This window comes from Eutrema salsugineum, unplaced genomic scaffold (genome assembly GCF_000478725.1).
Source record: "Eutrema salsugineum unplaced genomic scaffold, Eutsalg1_0 scaffold_4, whole genome shotgun sequence".
Classification (NCBI taxonomy): Eukaryota; Viridiplantae; Streptophyta; class Magnoliopsida; order Brassicales; family Brassicaceae; genus Eutrema; species Eutrema salsugineum.
Genome location: NW_006256686.1, coordinates 7963902 through 7985559, shown reverse-complemented (window position 1 = coordinate 7985559; position 21658 = coordinate 7963902). Strand labels below are relative to the sequence as shown.

General features: G+C 33.1%; 1 pseudogene; it reads left to right on the top strand.

Annotated features, from left to right (window-relative positions):
• Nucleotides 1-10806: 10806 nt before the first annotated feature.
• Nucleotides 10807-11922, top strand: LOC112084439 (annotated as a pseudogene).
• Nucleotides 11923-21658: the final 9736 nt, after the last annotated feature.

The following is a 21658-nucleotide window of genomic DNA, read 5'->3' as shown; positions in this document are numbered from 1 at the left end:
TTCAATATGGAAGTTTGCTAAACCGAAAAAAATAATTTAACCAAAAATTGAACCGAAAAAAAAGAATTTAACCGAATTTTTTATGCCATTATATAAAGAAAATAACCTTAATTTTGTAAAAAAAAATGAAACCTTCCTCTTTTTATAACGGCGCTGTGCTCCACTCTCTCTGGCCTTTCTCCACTGCCTTTTCTGTTCGTCTCTGCTGCTACGTCTACTTATCTGCAAGCTCATCCTCAAAAAGTGGTATCTTTCTCTCTATTTCTCCCTTTCACCTGAAATCTCGATTTTTTTTTTCTTTTTTATGCGTAGCATTTCATTCTGCTTTAGATCTGATTATTATTCCTAGTTTTCTTTCTATCATCTCAGTCTGTAATCTATAGATCTGCATCTCATTATGTTTTAGATCTGATCTCATTCTGCTTTAGATCTGATTATTCTATCGTTCGGGTGTGTGGATGCAGATCGGCGGCTGTGTGAGGCGGTGAGGAGGAGTTTTGGTGTGCTTGAACTGTCGGTGACCTTCGAGTAAGCCTGCTGCTTGAGGGCGGTGGTGGGTCGTGAAAGGGGTCTCGGCGGCGGCTGACTACGGCGACGGATGGCTTTTTAGGTCGGTGGCTCTCTTCTCGGTGGCAGGTGGCTCCGGCGGCTAGGGTTTCCTTTCACTCAGTTTGTTTTTCGTTTTGGGTTTTCTTCCTTTTGGCTCATTGCCTGGCCCATTAGTGGTTCTCGGGTTGGGCTTTTTTTTTTCCTTTTATTGTTTTTTTGTCTTTTTTTCTTATTGCATCTTTTGTATAGGTACAAAAAAATAAAAAATCTTAAAAATTTCGATATGAAAACCTTAAAAAAAAAAAAGACAATTTTGGGACCAAATTTTTTCAAGCTGTTTCTATTTAACTTTTATACAAAACATAGAATTTTGCTGTTATCAGACTGTTCTTCTGGTTTAGCTGAATAACATAGAATTATGCTTTTATCAGATTGTTCTTCTGGAAAATTTTGTAAGTTATAATTATAATACATAAACGTATTAAACTCATAAGTAATTTTGTAAAAAAACATAAAAATCACATTAGCAAACGTAATTACAAAGCACAACATAGCAAACACATAAATATAAAAAACCTTTACACAGGAAATTTCGTTTCAAGACTTCGTAGACTCCAAATGAAGTCTACTTTTATAAGCTAACTAGTTTATAAATCAAAATATTCGATTCCACAATTGATATCGACTTAAATCAAATGAAAATCATTGAGTAGTTCAACCACTTGCTAACACGCATGTCAAAACCTAAAAATTAAAAAAAAAACATTATAAATATTTAAGATATGTGTTTTTAAAATAAATACAAAAAATAGACTTCGTAATTAGACTTCCTTAGTAGACTTCAGAAGAAGTCTACTGAAGTCTACTTTGATAAGCTAAGTAGCTTAAAAATCGAAACTTCTGATTCAACAATAAATATCGAATGAAACGAAATAAAATTCATTGGGTAGTTCATCACTTACTAAGAAGCAATTCTAATCCAAAAAATTAAAAAACTACTTTATAAATTTGCCGAAAACGCGTTTTTTAAAAAATTGCAATAAGTAGACTTCTAAAGAAGACTTCAAACGTAGACTGGAGGAGAAGTCTACTTTTTCATAGTGAAGTCTACTAAAGAAGTCTACTAAAAAACAGGTTATTTTTGCAATTGACCAATTCGTTGATTTTTCCTTCAGTAGACTTCAGAAGTAGACTTCCGCCCAAAAAGGTTACTTTAGCATTTGACCAAGCCATTGACTAACAAAGCAGACTTCTATTGTAGACTTCATGTAAGAGTAGACTTCTCTGACAGTCTACTTTTGAAGTCTACTTTTTCAATAGAAGTCTACAGAAAAAATAGGTTATTTTTGCAATTGACTATCTTTAGTAGACTTCACTGTGAAGTCTACTAAAAAAAGATTCCTTCTAAATTTGACCGAAAAATATAAGTAGACTTTTTACAGTTTTTAGACTTCTTTCTGAAGTCTAGTGCATCTTTCCGGAGTTTTCTGAATTTTTTATTTTTTAAAAAACTTTAGTCAAACACTAAAATGACCTATACGTTTTTGGTCAAACTACAAAAGTAACTTAAAAGTAGACTTCTTGTGCAGACATAAACAGTAGACTTTAGAAAGAAGTCTACATTAAAAAGTCAAAATACGGTCAACTACAAAAATAACCTCTTTTGTTTCGTAGACTTCTTAAGCCTTCAAATGAAGTCTACTATGCTTTTTTTTGTTTTCAAAGGATATCGAGTAGACTTCTCGTGGGGTTTAATGAAGTCTACTTTTAAAAAGTCAATTGCAAAAATAACCTTATGTTGACTAGTAGACTTCAGTATACTTCACGAGAAGTCTACTTTCGCGATATGAAAACTGAAATATGGAGAAATTGAAGTGCGACGATTACCTTTTACAAAATTGAGCTCGGCTACAGTTTTTTTAAGCACCCAAAACTCAGGATTTCACCAAAAATAAGCAACCTAGATGTCAAGTAACCAAAAATCACCGAAAATGCATGAATTTTGGCATTGTAACTTAGCCCAGATGTTTTGGAGAAGAAATTATGAAAGAATGAGGAAGGTTATGAGTGAATGAGCTCAAATATTTACTTATTACAGCTTTAAAATTGGTTGAGAAGCATTTATTCCATTTTCATGGTTGTTCATGGTGGTTGAAGAAATTGAAGAAGATGGCATTCTCGTAATTAAAGGGTCTTTAGAAGGTCCAAGGAGACTTTAGCCAAATTAAAGAAAAATCGAAATAATAGATATATAATGGCATTTTTATTAATAGTTTAAGTGGGAAGGATAAAATTGTGAGAAAATGGCAAAAGTTGGAGAGAGAAAAAAAAGAGGTTAGTTTGGTGTTTGACTTTGAAATATGGGTTAAATCTGAAACTCTCCCTTAAATTTAACCCACAAAAAAAAAAGAGCCAGATTTTTAAGTTCACATATAATGGCAAGTTACATGGTTGTCCTAAATTAAACTGTCTCTATAAGTTATAAATATGTTCTGAGTTATTCTCCAAAGCTGACAAGATCAACTGCGCTACATGCCTTTTCTCATTTATGATTTATCTGATAAAAATTAGATACGTTTGATCCTGGTAGTATGAATTTGAATAGCAAGCTCTCTATTAGTTAAGCTTAGGCAAATTTTCTCATACACCTCTCATATTGTTCGTGTGACAAGGTAAATTCGTCATAGTACACAAGCATTTGATATGATCTTTGGGTTTAGGCGTTTTTAATTAAAAACTTATGGTGCCTTTTCTTTTTACAATTGGTTTTGGAATTTTTCCTTTTCGAACTAGATTTATGATTGCTTGTTGTGGCCTATATAAGGGCCTTTCATTTTAGAGAACATATTGCAGTCTTTCTTGTTTAATTGGAGAAAAAACAATCTACCAACAATTAACCTTATTCTCTAAACAAAAATAGGGGTTAAAGGAAACTTTACTGTTTTTTTTGTTTTTTCTCTCTTTCTCACCTCAACAACAGTCGCGGTTACGATTGCAGAATCAAAGTTCCCAGGTCGTATCAGCACTAAATAAACTATTTAGTCAGGTATCTAACGTATGGAAAACCTCTAAATCAATTGTCATTCTCTTTGATAGTTACATTCCAAAAATAGAAAATAGATAACCGAGGAATGGTAATGTGTCTACCTTATAATGAACGTAGATTTTTGCTAAGTAACTGTGGAAAAACGTAGAACTGTCTACTCATAAGAAAAAGCAATGGGTACACCAAGAGAAAGATGCAAGTCATAGTTGCTGAAATCAGTGAGGTGATGGTCACAGTAAATATGAATCAAAATATCAAATTACTGTACTGAATATGTCATTAAAAGGAAAAGAGTATATCAGACATTAATATAGTTTTTGGGACTATAGTTCCGATTCTACCTTGGAGCATATAGTTTAATTGAGGTAGTTTCGTTTCTACTTTGGAACGTATATTTTATTAAGCGCTAACATTGTAGAAGCATATGAACACACAAGGAAAGGCTGTCGAGGTATGAATATCTTAGGTACTAAAATAATCATATAAAAAAATTTGATGGGTTATTGAATGTAAACAATTATTAAAGTTGTTTGAGTTACTTCTATTAACTTTTAGAAACATTTCTTAGTAAGATGCTATTTTTACAGCTGATATCAGGATTTTTCATATGTAGACCAAATTTAGTAGAGATGATGGATGTCAATTTATTTTAATATGAATTATCCATAATTAAAAAGTAATAGTTTTGTGAATAATATATATCATTTGATGATGATAATTTACTAACGAGAAGAAATCACAAAAAGAAAGGAAATAGGCACAAAAACAGCTGAAGAAGAAAGGATAATCATTTATCATTATACCATGAGAATGATTGCATAAAAAGTTGAATAATACGAAAGAACGTGTAATGTGTTAGTGAGAGACGTAACATACATGCCATAGTGCGAAGCCTTTTTAGCTGAAATTGAGTCTATAATACTTAAAACAGTTCAAGAGGCTACAACATATAGAGTGCAACAATTTGAGAAGAGGGTCAAGCCTTCTATTAGTCTCATATTTGCCGATCTATATACACGCTAAACATATGGTTCCCAAACAAGATAGAAATACAAACTAAAACACAAACAATGATGAATTACTTTCTCATATCTTATTATTTTTGTTAGTCACTAAAGATATATCTATTTTTTAAGATTAGGTGGAAAGTTTGATTTAATTCACCGCGACTCTTTATTTGTTTTCTAATGAATGTGACATTTCTCTATCTCTCTCCACATATATAAAATAGATTTCATTCACCATTATAAATATCTCAAGCGGTTTCAATTACTTTTGATCAAATCTAAACTAAAAGTACTTAATTTATAATTTGTAGATCTTATATTAATAAATTTCATAGATATTTAATATATAGTTATATTTCAGATAATTTGAATATCCAATCAGATATTATCTCTGTTAGAAAAATTGGTAAATCGGCCGTTTAGCCGTCTAGACGACAGACTAGTCACTATATAGTGGTTGGTCGCACTGATTTGTGATTAGGCAGTAAAAAAAACCGGCCTACCAATTTTTGATTAAATTCAACATTTTTTTTCTGGAAGTCAACAATATAAAAGAAAATTGGTGAACATGTTCAAAAATTAGTCTAAATATATTTTACTTAAATAAAACAATTAAAAAAATTATGGTCCAATACTTGATAAAAACTCAAGACAATAAATGTGATTTTGATCTTTTTTCATACCTCTTTCTAGAATGAAAATCAAACCTATTTCTTTCATAAATTTTTAAAAAAATTATTTATAACAAATTAATGATAAGAATACATAAATATTAAAATAAATAAATTAAATAGTTAAAACTAATTACTGACTAATCACTGATTTTTAGCCTGGACACTAAGCGACACCCGACCACCTGAATAGCGCCTAGCGCAGTTTTGAACATAAAAAAGCTCATTATGCATTATTTTTTTTATTATGTATAATTAATACCAATGAATTTTACATCATTGAAAAAATGATTTTTACATAATCAGTTAGAATAATCGATGTCAAAATGTCCTAATTGCAAAAAAAAAACAATGTTAACTTTTACATCAATTTTTTGAAGTAATATTCTAGTATTTGTGAGTTGTGACAGTTATTATAATGGATTTTTAAATTCATATCAATTTCACAAATGATTCTAATAATTAAATTTAAAAACAATTGTTCCATTAATGACAAAATTATTGTTTTAAATAATTTTCATATTTATTTTCATTATTTATTATTTTCTCTATAACAGATTTTTTCAATATATAATAAGATCTTTGATAAGAGAACTATATTTGAAATTATATATACATTATGATTAAAATTGTCATTTTCAGAAATGAGAAAAAATAAACCAAATCTAACTAGATAAAATTTTATCATCATTTTTATAACAAAAAAAATAGTGATAAAAACTAATCTCACAATCGAACACTAACTTTTTATTTGTTTTCGTTCAATTGACTCATGTACATTATTTTTCATCTTTTAAATCTCAATTCTTCTTGAATTTTTAAAAACACATTTCAATTTAATTATTAAAAATAATTGAATTAACTTTAAAATATAATTAAAATTAATAATGAAAATACAGATTAAGAATAATGCAAACATTTTAATATATTATTTGAATATATATATTGATTGATTGTTATTTAAAATAATAGAATGTATTTTAATATTTTAAATATATATATATATATATATATATATACACTCAAAGGCACTTTCACAAATTATTCTTACAAAAAATGCACTTTCAATTATTAGGGTACTTTTCTGTACTTTCAACACTATTCACCCAAAATAAATCCAAAATTACCCATGTGTTCACGATAATGGTGAATGCAAACTCGTGGATACCAGATTAACCCCATATTTAGAACAATAATTATGTTTCTCCATCTATTTTTTTTTGTATTTATCTATACTGTGAAAGATATAAAACAATTTTTTGTTAGAATGAATTATGATATTGGCTCTAATTGGTGACCAAGAAATGGGAAGGAATAATGAAATTCCTCTTCATTACTTAAAAATACACCATTTTTATGGAATTTATTTTCACACAGTCTCTTCATTCCTAAAAAATACATTATTTATGAGGAATATTTTTTTACATATTATTCCTTGTCATTCTTTCATTTATAAAGAATTATAGAACAAAATTATTCCTCATCAAACAATAAGAAAAATACATTCCTATTATTTAATTCCTCTTCATTAATTTCCTATACATTGCTATTATTTCTTTAATGGTATCCACAAGTTTGCATCCACCATTATCGTGAACAGGGGGAAATTTCGGATTTAATCAAGATAGAAATCACCTAATAGTTAAGGCATTTCCAACCTTACTCTATTTCTTCCTCTAAATGCCATTTTGGAGGAAATTCTTCTCCAATCCTACTCCATTTTCACCTCCAAAATGAGGGAAGGCCATTTTTTCCTTCAAATATGGAGTAACCCCATTTTCAACTCCATTTCGCAGGTGAACTTTTTTATTTACAAAATAGTCTTTCACTTTTCATTAATTCTTAAAACTATATTTTTTTATTTATAAATTAATCTTTCATATTATATATATTTAATCTAATATATAAAGAGAAGGGAGGTTTTCTAGCGTCGACACATCAGCGCCATTTTATTGGTTAATATTTTTGTAACAAGTTATCTATTATATAAAAGGAGAAGGGAAACTCTCCAACGGCGACACATCAGCGCTCCCTTATTGGTCCATTTCTTTTATTTTTGCACATCAACATTTATTAATATAAATTAAATCTAAATTAAATTTACTAAACAACATAAATATATATACATTATTTAATTTATATTTAACTATGTTAAATTTTAAAAAAATTAAAACATAAATTTAGAATAAATAAAATTCAAATTTTTTAAAGTTCAATGATTGTTTTCTCATTTTATTTTTCTTATGATTTAATTATCATCTTCAAACTAACAAAGATAATACAACTAATAAAAAAAAAGAAAAAAAAGTTTGAGACCAAAGATAAAAACAACAGTTAAAAATATTTACAATAAACTGAAGAACTATAAACAAGAACTATAAAATCATAACACACAAAAGTAATTATAAATAATCGAAAAGAAAAGAGAATATCAAAATTACAGATAAAAATGATAAAAAAACAAAAAAAGAAAAAAAATATGGTAACAAATAAATATACAAAATTTTAAAAGGTACAGGTTGGAAAGATGGATTCAATGAAATATATATATGTAATAACAAAATATGGAAATGATAAATTGAAAAGATTCAAAATAATCGTTATGTGACGATTCAAATAAAAAAGTTTGGAAAAATGGATGAAAAAGGTTACTAAGATCCTTAAAAACAATTAATAAAAAAAGAAAAAAAAATTTGAGACCAAAGATAAAAACAATAGTTAATAATATTTACAGTAAACTGAAGAACTATAAACAAGAACTATAAAATCATGAACACACAAAAGTAATAATAAATAATCGAAAAGATAAGAGAATATCAAAATTATAGATAAAAATGATAAAAAATGGTAACAAATAAATATACAAAATTTTTAAAGGTACATGTTGGAAAGATGGATTCAATGAAATATATATATGTAATAACAAAATATGAAAATGATAAATTGAAAAGATTCAAAATAATTGTTATGTGACGATTCAAATGAAAAAGTTCGAAAAACTGGATGAAAGAAGTTACTAAGATCATAAGAAAATGTAAAATAGTAGAAAACAAGTTATACGGCTAAAACTGAAAGCAATATTATTATTGAAAAAACAACTGAAGAATAACTAATAAGAACAATAAAACTAAAGAAAATCCATTAAACAACATAAATATTTATAAACTATTTAATTTCTATTTAACTATGTTAACTTAAAAATATTACAGCATAAACTTAGAATAAATAAAATTTTAAATTTGTTAAAGTATAGTGATTGTCTTCTTATTTTATTTTTCGTGTGCTTTAATCTTCATCTTTGAACTATAAAGATAACTAAATCAACAAAAATGAAAGAAAAAAAAAAACAAGATCTGAGACCAAAAAAAAATAACAAAAGTTTCCAATATTTTCAAGCAACTAAAAAAATAAAACAAGAGCTATAAAACTTCAATACACAAAAAAAAATTCAATAAATAATCGAGAAGATACGAGAATATCAAAACTAGAGAGAAAAATGATAGAATAGAAAAAAAAAAAAAGAACATGACACCAAATAAATATACAAAATTAAAAGTACTGGTTGGAAAGATTGATTCAATGAAAATATATATTATAATAAAATACAAAAATGATAAATTGAGAAAGTTCAAATTAATTGTTATGTGAGGATTTAAATGAAAAAATTTAAAAATTGATGAAAGAGACTACTAAGATCATAAAAACACAATAGTAAAAAGAAAGTTATGAGGCTAAAACTAAATTTAAAAAAAAAACAACTAAATAATAACAAATAAGAACAATAAAACTATAACACAAAAAAACCAATAAAAAATCCAGAAAATATAAAAATATCAAAAATAATGAGAAAATGAAAAGAAGAAGCGAAATAAAAGAAGAATATGTATGTAACAATTTTGAAGGTATCAGTTTGAAAGATGGCTTGAATGAAATTTGTGTTATAAGAAAACATAAAAAATGATAAATTGAGAAAGTTCAAATTGTTGTTAGTTAGAATTTTGATGAAAAACCTCAAAAAAAAATAACAGATAAAAGAGGTAACTAAAATAATAAAAAATGAAAAATGTATATTGAATAAGTTAAAAATTATCTTTAAATCAAAATTTAGATTAAGGAACTCGAAATCTGGATAAAGGAACTAGAAAAATAAATGAATAGAAGAGACTACAAGAGTTATTAAAAATAGAAAAATATATGCAAAAAAATGAAAAAAAAATAAAATTGATAGTTTAATTAAAAATCTATAACATATTTATTTAAAAAATAAAAGAAAACAAGATCCGTGCGTAGCACGGATTCTCTCCTAATTTATTAAAAGATTTATTAAATTTTAATTAATATCATTAAACAGCATAAATAAATATAAACTATTTAATTTATATTACTATGTTAAATAAAAAATATTAAAACATAAATTTATAATAAAGAAAAATTAAAATAAAGTATTGTGATTGCCTTATTATTTTATTTTTTGTGATTTAATCATCATCTTTGAATAAAAAAATAATTTAATTAATAAAAAAATGCAGACCAAAAATAAAAAACAAAAGTTAAAAATATTTTCAAACTACTGAAAAACAAAAAATAATAACTATCAAAATACAACAAACAAAAAAAATATAATAGTCAAGAAAATTTCAAAATTACAGAGAAAAATGATAGAAAAATTATGATAACAAATAAATATACAAATTTTTAAAGGTACTGTTTGGAAAAATGGATTTAGTGACATTTATCTAATAACAAAATATAAAAATTTTATATATAAAAGTTGCTCAACTTTCTCCAGATGCTTGACACATCAGCATTGGAGAGGTTGACACCTGTCACTTAAATTTTAATTCATAAATTTTAATATTAAATTTTAAAGCACTTAAAGAATATAAAAAATTTATTTTATTAATTGACTCATAATTAACATTTATATTAATGTTAAACAAACATTTATGTTATAACTGATTAAAAATATTAATAGATATGTATTTAATTTTTATATAACTGTAGATTACTTAATAATATTCCAGATGTGTTTTAAATTAATTTTTAAAATTATTTATAATAAAATACTAACAAGTAACGAATGAAATGATGATTATATTTATTTTAATTTTTTATTAATTTTTTATTAATTAATATTTGTGTAAATATTAAACAAAAATTTATGTTATAACTAATTAAATATATTGAATGATACTTATTAATTTTAATATAACTTTAAATTATTAAATAATATTCAATAAGTATTTTAAATTAATATTTTTAAATTTTTAGAATAAAATATTAACAAGTAAGTAAGTAACAAGTGATGATTATATTAATTTTTGACTGTTTTCTAGTGGATCATTGAGAGGACCATCTCTACCAAAAAGAAACTAGGTTAACAAATTTCTTGTGTCTTACTTGAATCAACAACAAACAAAGGTATCAAGCTCAATTGATCGAAGTAGTTCAGGTTTAAGAGTTAAGATTAGAGGTTGAATTCAATATTAAAACATCACATGGATTAAAAGAAAAGGCGTTTTTGGTTACAGTAATGTGTTCAAGCGTGTCTTCAACAACCCTGAAGAGCTGGAGAGAACGTCCTCCATCTTCATATTCACTAAAGATCCAAAACTTCTCCTAACTCCAGAAATCAACAATCTTCTCTAATGGGAAATATCAATCCCGTTGTTTTTCTTCTGGTGGATACAACTGGTACGTACCACAGATTCATTTAGTGCCACTAGTCCCTAAATAGTCTAATTTTATCTTTTATTGTCGTTAAGTTTTGAAAAAGAATGTTTCAGCCTCACTTACGCAATATTGTTTGTAAATAAGATCAGGAGAATGATCATATACCCAAAAAGGAACGACAAGGTCGATGGAAGTGGGTTTCTATCAATGTATGTGGAAATAGATAGCACAAGCCTCATGTCAACAACGAGGTGTTTGCAGATCTCCGCTTTTTCGTCTTTAACCAAAAAGAAAATAAGTTTTTTACTATCCGTACGTATGTACATGTCTTATAGTTCATACATATTTACTAATTCTACATGTTTTAATCTTTAATATTTTTGTATATAGATATAGAATCCAAACCGTTTAAGAGCATGTACATTGGTAAACCCTTCTTTAGGGTTCATAAAAATATAAAAATAATTTTTTTGGGATATATAAACAGAGAAGAATTTGTCTAAATTTTGTGTCTCCATTAGTGAACCTGGCTCACAGATTCTAAACAAAAATGCTGGGACTCGAATAATGGTTGAGAGAAAATTGTGGAAGAAGAGAGAAAAAGTAAAAAAAAAATTTTGAGAACAAACAAATTAGTAACCTATACGTGTTTTAAAAACCCTTAGAATGAGGTTCATAAAATCTTTCTCTAAGAAACAGATTCACAAGAAAATGACATTTTTTTTTCACTTTGCTTATGTTTTTGTGCCAAAAATCCCCTTTGAACCTTTGATGCACATGGTCTAATACATGAATAACAGTGTGGGGATTTTCGCAAGTACTTCGGCTAGATACATTCAAGGACCTTAAAAATGGATATGTCTTTGAAGGAGATGTTATCGTTGCTGCACCCCCTACAAATTGGGAAATTGATACGATGCGAAGAATATATGTGAGGAAAAAGAAATCGAATAAAACTGAGGAGAAGAAGGATTAGTCAACATTGCAAGTTGACCAGGAAAGACTCTTTGATGAAAAGAGGGTTTACGTTTACAGATAGTATAAATATAGACTTCTGTATGTTCTTCTTCCTTATACATTTTCTTGTTGTAACAAACTCAGACGCTATGAGTCTTGAATGGGATTCGATCGTGATGAGATCAATCCAGTGAATGTATCTGACTCTTCTTCAATTCAATCAGATATATACTTTTACAGAGAGTTCCAAGTTACAAACTTAACAAATTGGTGTGTTGTGACGTCTCGAAATGTCGCGATTCAAGGTGGGAAATGGAAGAACCTATAGCTCAATTACCGGAGAATAAAGAGCTCGACAGAGAAGCAAGCTGAGATTGAGTTTATCAAAAAAGGCTGGGAAAACAATGCGAAGAAGTCCGACGAACTGAGTCGGCGGATTATGTTTCTCGATCAACGATTGCAAACTCAAGAAGCAGAGATGCATGCTCAATCACAGATGTTGACGACGATAATGCCGAAGCTCGATAAGCTAGATCCGTCACATCGGAGGGAGCGTGAGTTGTCAAAGTCGGTTGTGACAACGTTAGGGCATGTGATAACACCGTATTTTGACTACTTTTATGGATCGTTTTGAAATACGTTTTCTATGTTTTTAATTGTTTTTAAGTACTTTTATCACGTTTTTCTAATATTTGTAGTTCCAAGACTCTTTCCAGGTAACTTAGAGAAAAGCTTAACAAAATGGATAGAAGACCATATTTCAGCTCAGAGTCAAACCGTCAGAAGTTCACCCCCGATTGAAAGCCTTCTCACTGTCTGATCCAGCTCAAATTTGGAGATCTTAAAGATGAAAGTATCAGCTTTCCAGCACACTTTACAGCTTGGAAATCCAACGGTTCAATCAAAAGATACGCGAAGAGCAAGATGTCCCGTAAACCAGCCGGCAAGCGTTTCCACCTGCGGCCAACAGGCCATTCCCCGCGGTCACAACCATCCCGACCGCGGCCAGCCATCCATTCCCCGCGGTCACGCACATCCCGACCGTGGCCAGATAACTCTGAGTTTGAAGGCCCATTTCTGAAGTCCGTATCATTTTTCCAGCCTCAATTCCGAAACCCTAGACACCAGAGAGTATTGGAGACTATAAATACATATCATTTAGGTCGTTTTTAGAGAGAAGAGGAGAGATGAAATACTTTACAGAAATTTTACTTTAAGCTTTGTTTTTAGGTTTTAGGGAGAGAGAGATCTATCTCTTGAACCCTTGTTCTTTCTTTTTCAATTTCGGTTTCTGTACTACTTTTTAATACTATGTTTTTGATTTCGTTTATCATGTCTGAGTAGTTTTATTGTTGGGTCTAAGGGATTTTCGATGGGGATATATATGTTCGGTGAGGATTCCATTGGCTATTGAGCCGAATCTTAGAACTTTTTCTTCTGAATTCGTTTTTACTGCATGAGAGTAGCGTTATGAACTACAATCTGATCCAGATGCTTGGTGACACGAAAGTGTTCATCCGGTGTCAGATCTAGTTTGGGAGAGCAAAAAAAACATAGGAGTGGAAACCTACCTATGGGCGATTTGTGAATGTTGACGAGTCTTAAACATAATGCACCTCTTCTTTTCCAGGGCCAGAGTGGAAACTTACTGGTCAGGGTTAAGAGAGATAGTTGTCTATGATCACGACAGTGGCGTATTCATACGTCCGTGACTCCAGTTCGAAAAGGTTAAGCGAAGATCTTATCAAATTTACTCTCTAGAAATGTTTTGAATCGTTCATACCCCTGAGAAAACTTCCCTGAACCCCAGCGCTTTCTTTTCCATAAATTAACACCGATTTTTATTCAAGATTTAGTCTAGTATCTTTACTCTTTCAATCGATTTTTATTAAAGCAATTAGGTTTAGTCGTTTTTCTCATTTTTACCTGTTTTCGTTAAGTTTAGTTATTATGTCATTTTAATTCCCGTATTTTCTCCTTAAGATTCGTTTATACATTTTAAACACACCACCAAAACCCTCACAAAACTTGCCTGGTTCTAGACTTCCTTGCTTTATATTTCTTTCGAAGGCTTTTGCAGGAAAGATCCTCTTTCCATGTGGATTCGATCTCTAAGTACTACAATCGATCAGCTGTGCACTTGCGGCTATTGATTTCATTTAGGGTAAAACTTGACACCCTCACACGACAACACATCAAGTTTTTGGCGCCGTTGCCGGGGAAGGCACGCGTTTTCTTTTCCTCAAAACCCTAAAAAAGGTTGGTAAATCGACTCTAGAACCCCTTTTTCTGCATATTTCCATTTTTTGGTTATTTTGTTTCCATTTCAGAAGCAATGGATCCTATAAATCGAAATCCCTACTATGAGGAAGGTTTTTACAACACTCCTCAAGCCACCAGACTCAGAGAGAAGCAGTACCTACGCGATCTCTACGAAGAAGTTCGAACCGAAGACTACAGAACGTTCCAGAACGACCCCACGTACCTCCAATGGAAAACCCTAGACATCCTGTTCGTTGTCCGCCTCACCAAGATGAAAACGTCCAGCTCAGTCACCGATTGAGTCGGCTAGAAACGGTGGTCATGCACTTAATGGCAGCTCAAGCCGCATCAAGGACCGCCCTTCACGAGAAAATTGACAACATGTCAACTCACTTTAACAAAAAGCTTGAAGATCTTTCTGCTCAAGTCAAAACCATTGAGACTCAAGCAAACAAGGATGCTGAGACTATCAAGGAGAGGATAGAAACAGTTGAAGGACAAGTCGGAGAGAACGAGATTAGCATTCGCAAGGCCAGTGGAAACATCCGCACCTTAGAGGTCAAGCTCGATGAAGCAGAAGAAACTATTAACGACCATAACAACCAAACCTACTCCTACGTGGAAGAGATTTGGGATGGAGTACACAAGGCTCAAGACAAAGCAGAAGAAATCGACTCAACCGTTGACAAAGTAGTCTATGCCCTTGATGAAATCAAAGAGAAGGTCGAAAAGCTTATGCAAGGACGTGAAACGAATGGTTCGACGCTTCCCATCAAAGATCTTGACCAAAAAGAAGAGGAAACAGAGTTGGAAGATCCAAAAATCAGTTTAGATGGCAAAGGAGAAGATGAAACAGCTGAACCATCTCGGAGTCTCTCTCCCGCGGTCGCAACTCCCGCGACAGCGGCCAACCACCCTCCAGCCGCGGTCGTGAGCCTCCTACCCGCAGCAAACCACTCTCCACCCGCGGTCGTGCATCCTCCATCCGCGGTCGTGCATCCTCCACCCGCGGTCGTGCATCCTCCACCCGCGGCAAATAGTCGGTCAGATTCGCTTCTGCCCCTTTCTATTCTTACAGGTCAATGTTCATTTGGTGCACCTGCTGGGACGGTCAAGACTCATTTTCTTGAGCAAACGATATATGCCATTAGCTCCAAAACATCTCAAGAAGAAGATGAGGTACTTCCTTGTAACATAGTCTTAGCATATGAAGATGAATATGAAGGGCAATACCTCGAAGACGAAGACTATCGTCTGTTCATAGAAGGAGGCAATCCAGACAAATTGGTGGAACTAGGAGCACCAATCTCCAGGGAAAGACTCATTGAATTCAACAAGTTTGTGAAATCGATCCCTTTGTATACAGGTTTCGATGATATATGGCATCTTGGTTGTTTGCAAGTTTTCTTTAGGTACAACAAAGAGACAAAAGTGGATATCTGAACCTATTTTGGGAGGGCCAGACGCCTAACTTTTCCCTGGACATCACCAGATGCTGCAATCTATTCAATGCACCTTCAAAGACCCGAAGACTGCAGCTACTATACCAACAAAATCAGCAAAGAGAAGCTCGATGAGTTCAATAATGTAGTTCGAAATTTACCTGAAGGAATCACCTTTGCCAGAGCTTGCAAAGATTTCATGATAGGTCATTACTTTTCTGAGAGCAAGGAATCAATCCCTGAGATAGAAGACTTGTTCAATCATGCCAGAAGAGGTAAACCTGTTCGAACACTTCACAAAATTGAAGGTGCAGGTCTGTTTCTCATCTCTTGTTCTATTAGAGGAGAAATGTTTAAAAACGTGCTTTGTGATTCTGGAGCTTGTCTTAACATGATGTCCAAGGCAATTGCTTTGAGACTTGGTATTAAACACCTGCGCAGGACTAGAGCAAGGATTAGCCTAGCTGATGATTCCAATGCAACACCTCAAGGAATAGCTCATGACATTCCTTTGAGAATAGGAGATTGCATCGTGCCTGTCAACTTCTACATTGTCCAAACAAGAGACGCAACACATCCAGTGATTCTCAGATGATCTTTTCTAGCAACTTCCGGAGCTATAATGGACTGGCCAAACCGGAGGATTACGTTTGCTAATATCGACAAAGATGTCTTCACAGAAGCTGTCCCATACAACAGCAAAGCAGGAAAACGTTCTGCAACAGAAGAGTTTGAAGAAGAACTTTGGAGTAACGAAGAACCTGCTAGGCAACGCAACGAAATGTCGAAAAAGACTTGTCTCAGGACAAGATCTTCTTCATTGGACTAAGCCACGTCCAACACCAAAAGTTGAGGTAAACGACTTAAAACAGAAGCGCTTAATGGGAGGCAACCCATTTAGGTATTGTTTTCTTTAGGATTATTCTTTCTTTTTCTCTTGATCTTTTTCCTTTTCTTAGTTTTAGGTGTTTTTTATAAAACAAAAAGCCAAAAAAATAAAAAAAAAACCGGAAAGACCAAAAAGAAGGATGGTCCCTGACTGCTCGGCCCAGCAGAAACCAAGGAGAAGAAGGAAACAGGCCGCATATAAGCTCCTGCGGTCGCAGGTGTTCTGACCGCGGGAAACATATGTTCAACCGCGGCCGCGTCTTACTGACAGCGGCCGAGCACCACTTCACCGCGGTCGCGTGGCCCCTGACCGCGGCAAATGGTCGTTGAGATTATACCCGACCCTAAATCACCCACTTCACCTCATTCCACCTCACTAATCCCCATTCCACCTCATTCATCACTTCCCACCACCTTCATCACCACCTATCACCTTCCCAAACCTCTTCGAATGAATCCGGTCCATCACCACCAGCATCCCAGATCCAGGTAAGTTCTCTTTGGTCTTACCAATTCGATTATCTATGTATATTATTTCATCCAATATCGACTTGTTTCACACTGAGGACAGTGTGATTTAAGTCTGGGGGAGGATTTCATTCCTTTCTAACCACTTTTCTTTCATGAGTCTTGCATTATCTACACTTTTTGCATTTTCCTTAAAGTTTTTTAAAACCGGTTTTCAAAACAAAATACGTTTTAAAGGGAATAGTGAACATGAATCAATGTTAGTTGACTGTGTGCTTTTAGACTGTTCCTAGTGACATGCTCATTCATGATTTAGGACTAAACTAGGCGGCAGCTAAGCACATTTGAAACGAAGTACCCTAGAGGAATTTGAATGATTTTGATATAGATGAAGGAACACACTAGCTCTGTTTTATTTGGACTTTACTTGGACTTAATTCTCATTGAAACATTAGACCAGGGAAACGAATCATACATTCAGGACTCCTTTACCCTTTTTACCACTCTCTGTTGATCCTGGATGGATAGTTCATCTTTAGCTAGTTCCCCACCTTAACCAATCCTCTTTCAAACCACATGCACTCTTGTTTTCTATTGTCTTATATGCAGATAAGTGCAAAAACGTTGGAGAGAAAGAGGAACGACGCAGTTTTCAGTCACCAAAGACAGAAACCTGCGATTTGCCAGAAAAGTTCCCGGAAGGATTCAACACAAGAGGAAGCTCAGTTTGCCTTATAAAAATCTCAAATTTTGGTACAATCTCATCCTCTAGTCTCTCTCTCTTTAAAAGGCATTTATTTTTTGTTAAATAAGAAAAGAAAGGACATAAAAGCCTTAGAGAGTCTAGAGAGGTCGAATTCTAAGTCCCAAGGCAACTAGAGTTTGATTTTATGGAGTTTTGGAGACCATTTTCTGATTCCCGGAAAAAAAACTGAGTCTGGGGGAATAACTGTTTAGAACAAAGGAGGAAAGATTATGCAACAACATTTGGCAAGAAGAAGTGACTGAAAATTGCGGTCCTCAACAGGTCCTTATCTCTCTTGCGATTTTGCATATTATCTTGCATCCTCCATATTCATCAGGTAACCCGAAACACTTTAACTCCACCACTTAAATAGCCCTTTAATGCCAAATGCCGTCTACCCTGGATGATGTCTTTAATGAGAATTCACTATTACACTTAATGAATGTAGAGTAGTTGACTGGAATCAAGATTTAGATTGTTTAAGTTTTGCATGACGAAAAATGTGGACTAGTATCTTTTGTGTATTGGTGAGAATTTTCTAGACTAAGTTGTGGATTGATGCACGATCTTTGGTCATAGTTTAGGAGTTCATGTCTCTGAGATTTGTGCATTCCCTATTTTGTTTTCACTTAACCAGTTTAGACTTTTGCTTTGTTTGAGGACAAACAAAGGTTTAAGTCTGGGGGAGTTGATAACACCGTAGTTTGACCACTTTTATAGATCGTTTTGAAATACTTTTTCTATGTTTTTAATTTCTTTTAAGTACTTTTATCACATTTTTCAAGTATTTGTAGTTCCAAGACTCTTTTCAGGTAACTTAGGGAAAAGCTTAACAAAATGGATAGAAGACCAGATTTCAGCTCAGAGTCAAACCGTCAGAAGTTCACCCCCGATTGAAAGCCTTCTCACCGTCTGATCCAGCTCAAATTTGAAGATCTTAAAGATGGAAGTATCAGCTTTCCAGCACACTTTACAGCTTGGCAATCCAACGGTTCAATCAAAAGATACGTGAAGAGCAAGATGTCCTGTAAACCAACCGGCAAGCGTTTCCACCCGCGGCCAACAGGCCATTCCCCGCGGTCACAACTATCCCGACCGCGGCCAGCCATCCATTCCCGCGGTCACGCACATCCCGACTGCGCCCAGCTAACTCCGAGTTTGAAGGCCCATTTCTGAAGCTTGTATAATTTTCCCAGCCTCAATTCCGGAACCCTAGACACCAGAGAGTATTGGAGACTATAAATAAATATCATTTAAGTCGTTTTTAGATAGAAGAGGAGAGACGAAATACTTTACAGAAATTTTTACTTTAAGCTTTGTTTTTAGGTTTTAGGGAGAGAGATATCTATCTCTTGAACCCTTGTTCTTTCTTTTTCAATTTCGGTTTCTGTACTACTTTTTAATACTATGTTTTTGATTTTGTTTATCATGTCTGAGTAGTTTTATTGTTGGGTCTAAGGGATTTTCGATGGGGATATATATATGTTCGGTGAGGATTCCATTGGCTATTGAGCCGAATCTTAGAACTTTTTCTTCTGAATTCATTTTTACTGCATGAGAGTAGCGTCATGAACTACAATCTGATCCAGATGCTTGGTGACATGAAAGTGTTCATCCGGTGTCAGATCTAGTTTGGGAGAGCAAAAAAAACATAGGAGTGGAAACCTACCTATGGGTGATTTGTGAATGCTGACGAGTCTTAAACATAATGCACCTCTTCTTTTCCAGGGCCAGAGTGGAAACCTACTGGTCAGGGTTAAGAGAGATAATTGTCTATGATCACGACAGTGGCGTATTCATACGTCCGTGACTCCAGTTCGAAAAGGTTAAGCGAAGATCTTATCAAATTTACTCTCTAGAAATGTTTTGAATCGTTCATACCCCTGAGAAAACTTCCCTGAACCCCAGCGCTTTCTTTTCCATAAATTCACACCGATTTTTATTCAAGATTTAGTCTAGTATCTTTACTCTTTCAATCGATTTTTATTAAAGCAATTAGGTTTAGTCGTTTTTCTCGTTTTTACCTGTTTTCGTTAAGTTTAGTTATTAGGTCATTTTAATTCCCGTATTTTCTCCTTAAGATTCGTTTATACATTTTAAACACACCACCAAAACCCTCACAAAACTTGCCTGGTTCTAGACTTCCTTGCTTTATATTTCTTTCGAAGGGTTTTGCAGGAAAGATCCTCCTTCTTTGTGGATTCGATCTCTAAGTACTATAATCGATCAGCTGTGCACTTGCGTCTATTGATTTCATTTAGGGTAAAACTTGACACCCTCACACGACAACACATCAGCATGTGCTGGTCACCCGTTTTGCTGGGGTCAGTTAATATTTCTTAATGACTCTTCTCACTAGATAATATGTAGCGCACTTTAATGCAACAACGTAGAAATCGTTTCTTCTGACAATTTCAAAAGGAAAAACTAATCCTTTTCTTTTGTTCTTATTTGTGTGTATGAGTTTACATATGCAGAAATAAGCTCACGTTAATAATATATCTCGGCTGTTTACAATCATTTTGACATATTTAGTTTTTGTGGATACAGGTGTATGCCATAACCGGTTTGTTGATCCTGCAAAATAAAGCAATGGTAAACGACATTCTTTGTATCTTTTGTAAACTATGGGCCAAATTTTTCATCTCTTATAAACTTTATATTTTGTGTATAGAACAACAGGATCAGAGATAAAGAGTGGCGGCTAATGGAACCACTACAAGAAACTCGCTGGTTAAGGTCATTAAATTAATGTTATTCTCTAAACTGATTTTATCTTTTTTAAAGAGACGGATTTTTACGTCATTTAACAAAACGACATTAACATGTGACGTTAATTGATCCTTGCACCGCCCATGTCTGTGTAAAACCTTTAAGAAGAATTAGGTCTAGGGGTTAATTTAGTTCCATATTCTAAGTTTTGTAACTGTAATTAACAATAAAATAATAGGGCCAAATTAATGTAACCCATATCTTGTAGATTTCCATTGTTCCCCACAGCCATAGACCATTCCACTTTATAGTTACCCTTGAACACTTTCATGAACATTAATTTCTCTTTTTTATATTTTGTCTGTCCACAATAAGCAAGAGAAACCCGAGTTAAGTTCCACCCATACAAAACAAAAGTATTGATTATTGTGAGGGATCGACGAATCAAATTGTTAACACGTCAGCAGAGGGCGATAGCAAAGGCGACAGCAAAGGCGAATTAGGGTTTTCGGTTTCCTGCCCAAGCTAGGGATCGGGCGGCATGGAAGCGCATGAACAGGAGGTTCCGGCATCACCAGAGATTGAACGGACAGAGGTAGGAGTGGCGGAGGGGAACAAATCTGTGGAGATAGCGTTGGAAAGCAGAGATGAGGCGGGCCAGTCTAAAGACCAAGATTTAGCAAGGGGAAACTCTCAGGTGGAGGAGGTGATTCCGGTCGAATCATCTGATCGTGTTACGGTGTTGTTAGGCAAAGATGGAGACATCTTAAAGCCAGCTGAAAATCCAGGCAAATCGTGGACTGATGTTGTTCGCAAAACAGAGGTTCTGCAGCGATTTGATTTGGAGGAGGAGGAAGTGGATGGTGTTAAGGCTTTCCGGGTTCCGGAATCCCTGTTGAATGAAGCCCCTTTGTGGACTGATTGTATTGTGGGAAATTTCTCAAAACTGCACCACATGTGGGATCAATCCACATGATCGTGAACAAAATCTGGTCCACGGGAGATAAACAGAGTAAGATCGATGTTTACGTCGTGAATGCTACTACTGTCAAGTTCAGGATCAAGGATCGAAGTATGAGGGAAAGAATTCTGCGACGAAGGATGTGGAATATCAAGGATATCCCAATGATAGTGTCTCGCTGGAGTCCAATTGCAGAGGAGGAACAACCGGTGTTAAAATCAATACCGTTATGGGTCGTCTTGAAAAAAATACCAAGGAAAATGTATCACTGGAAAGG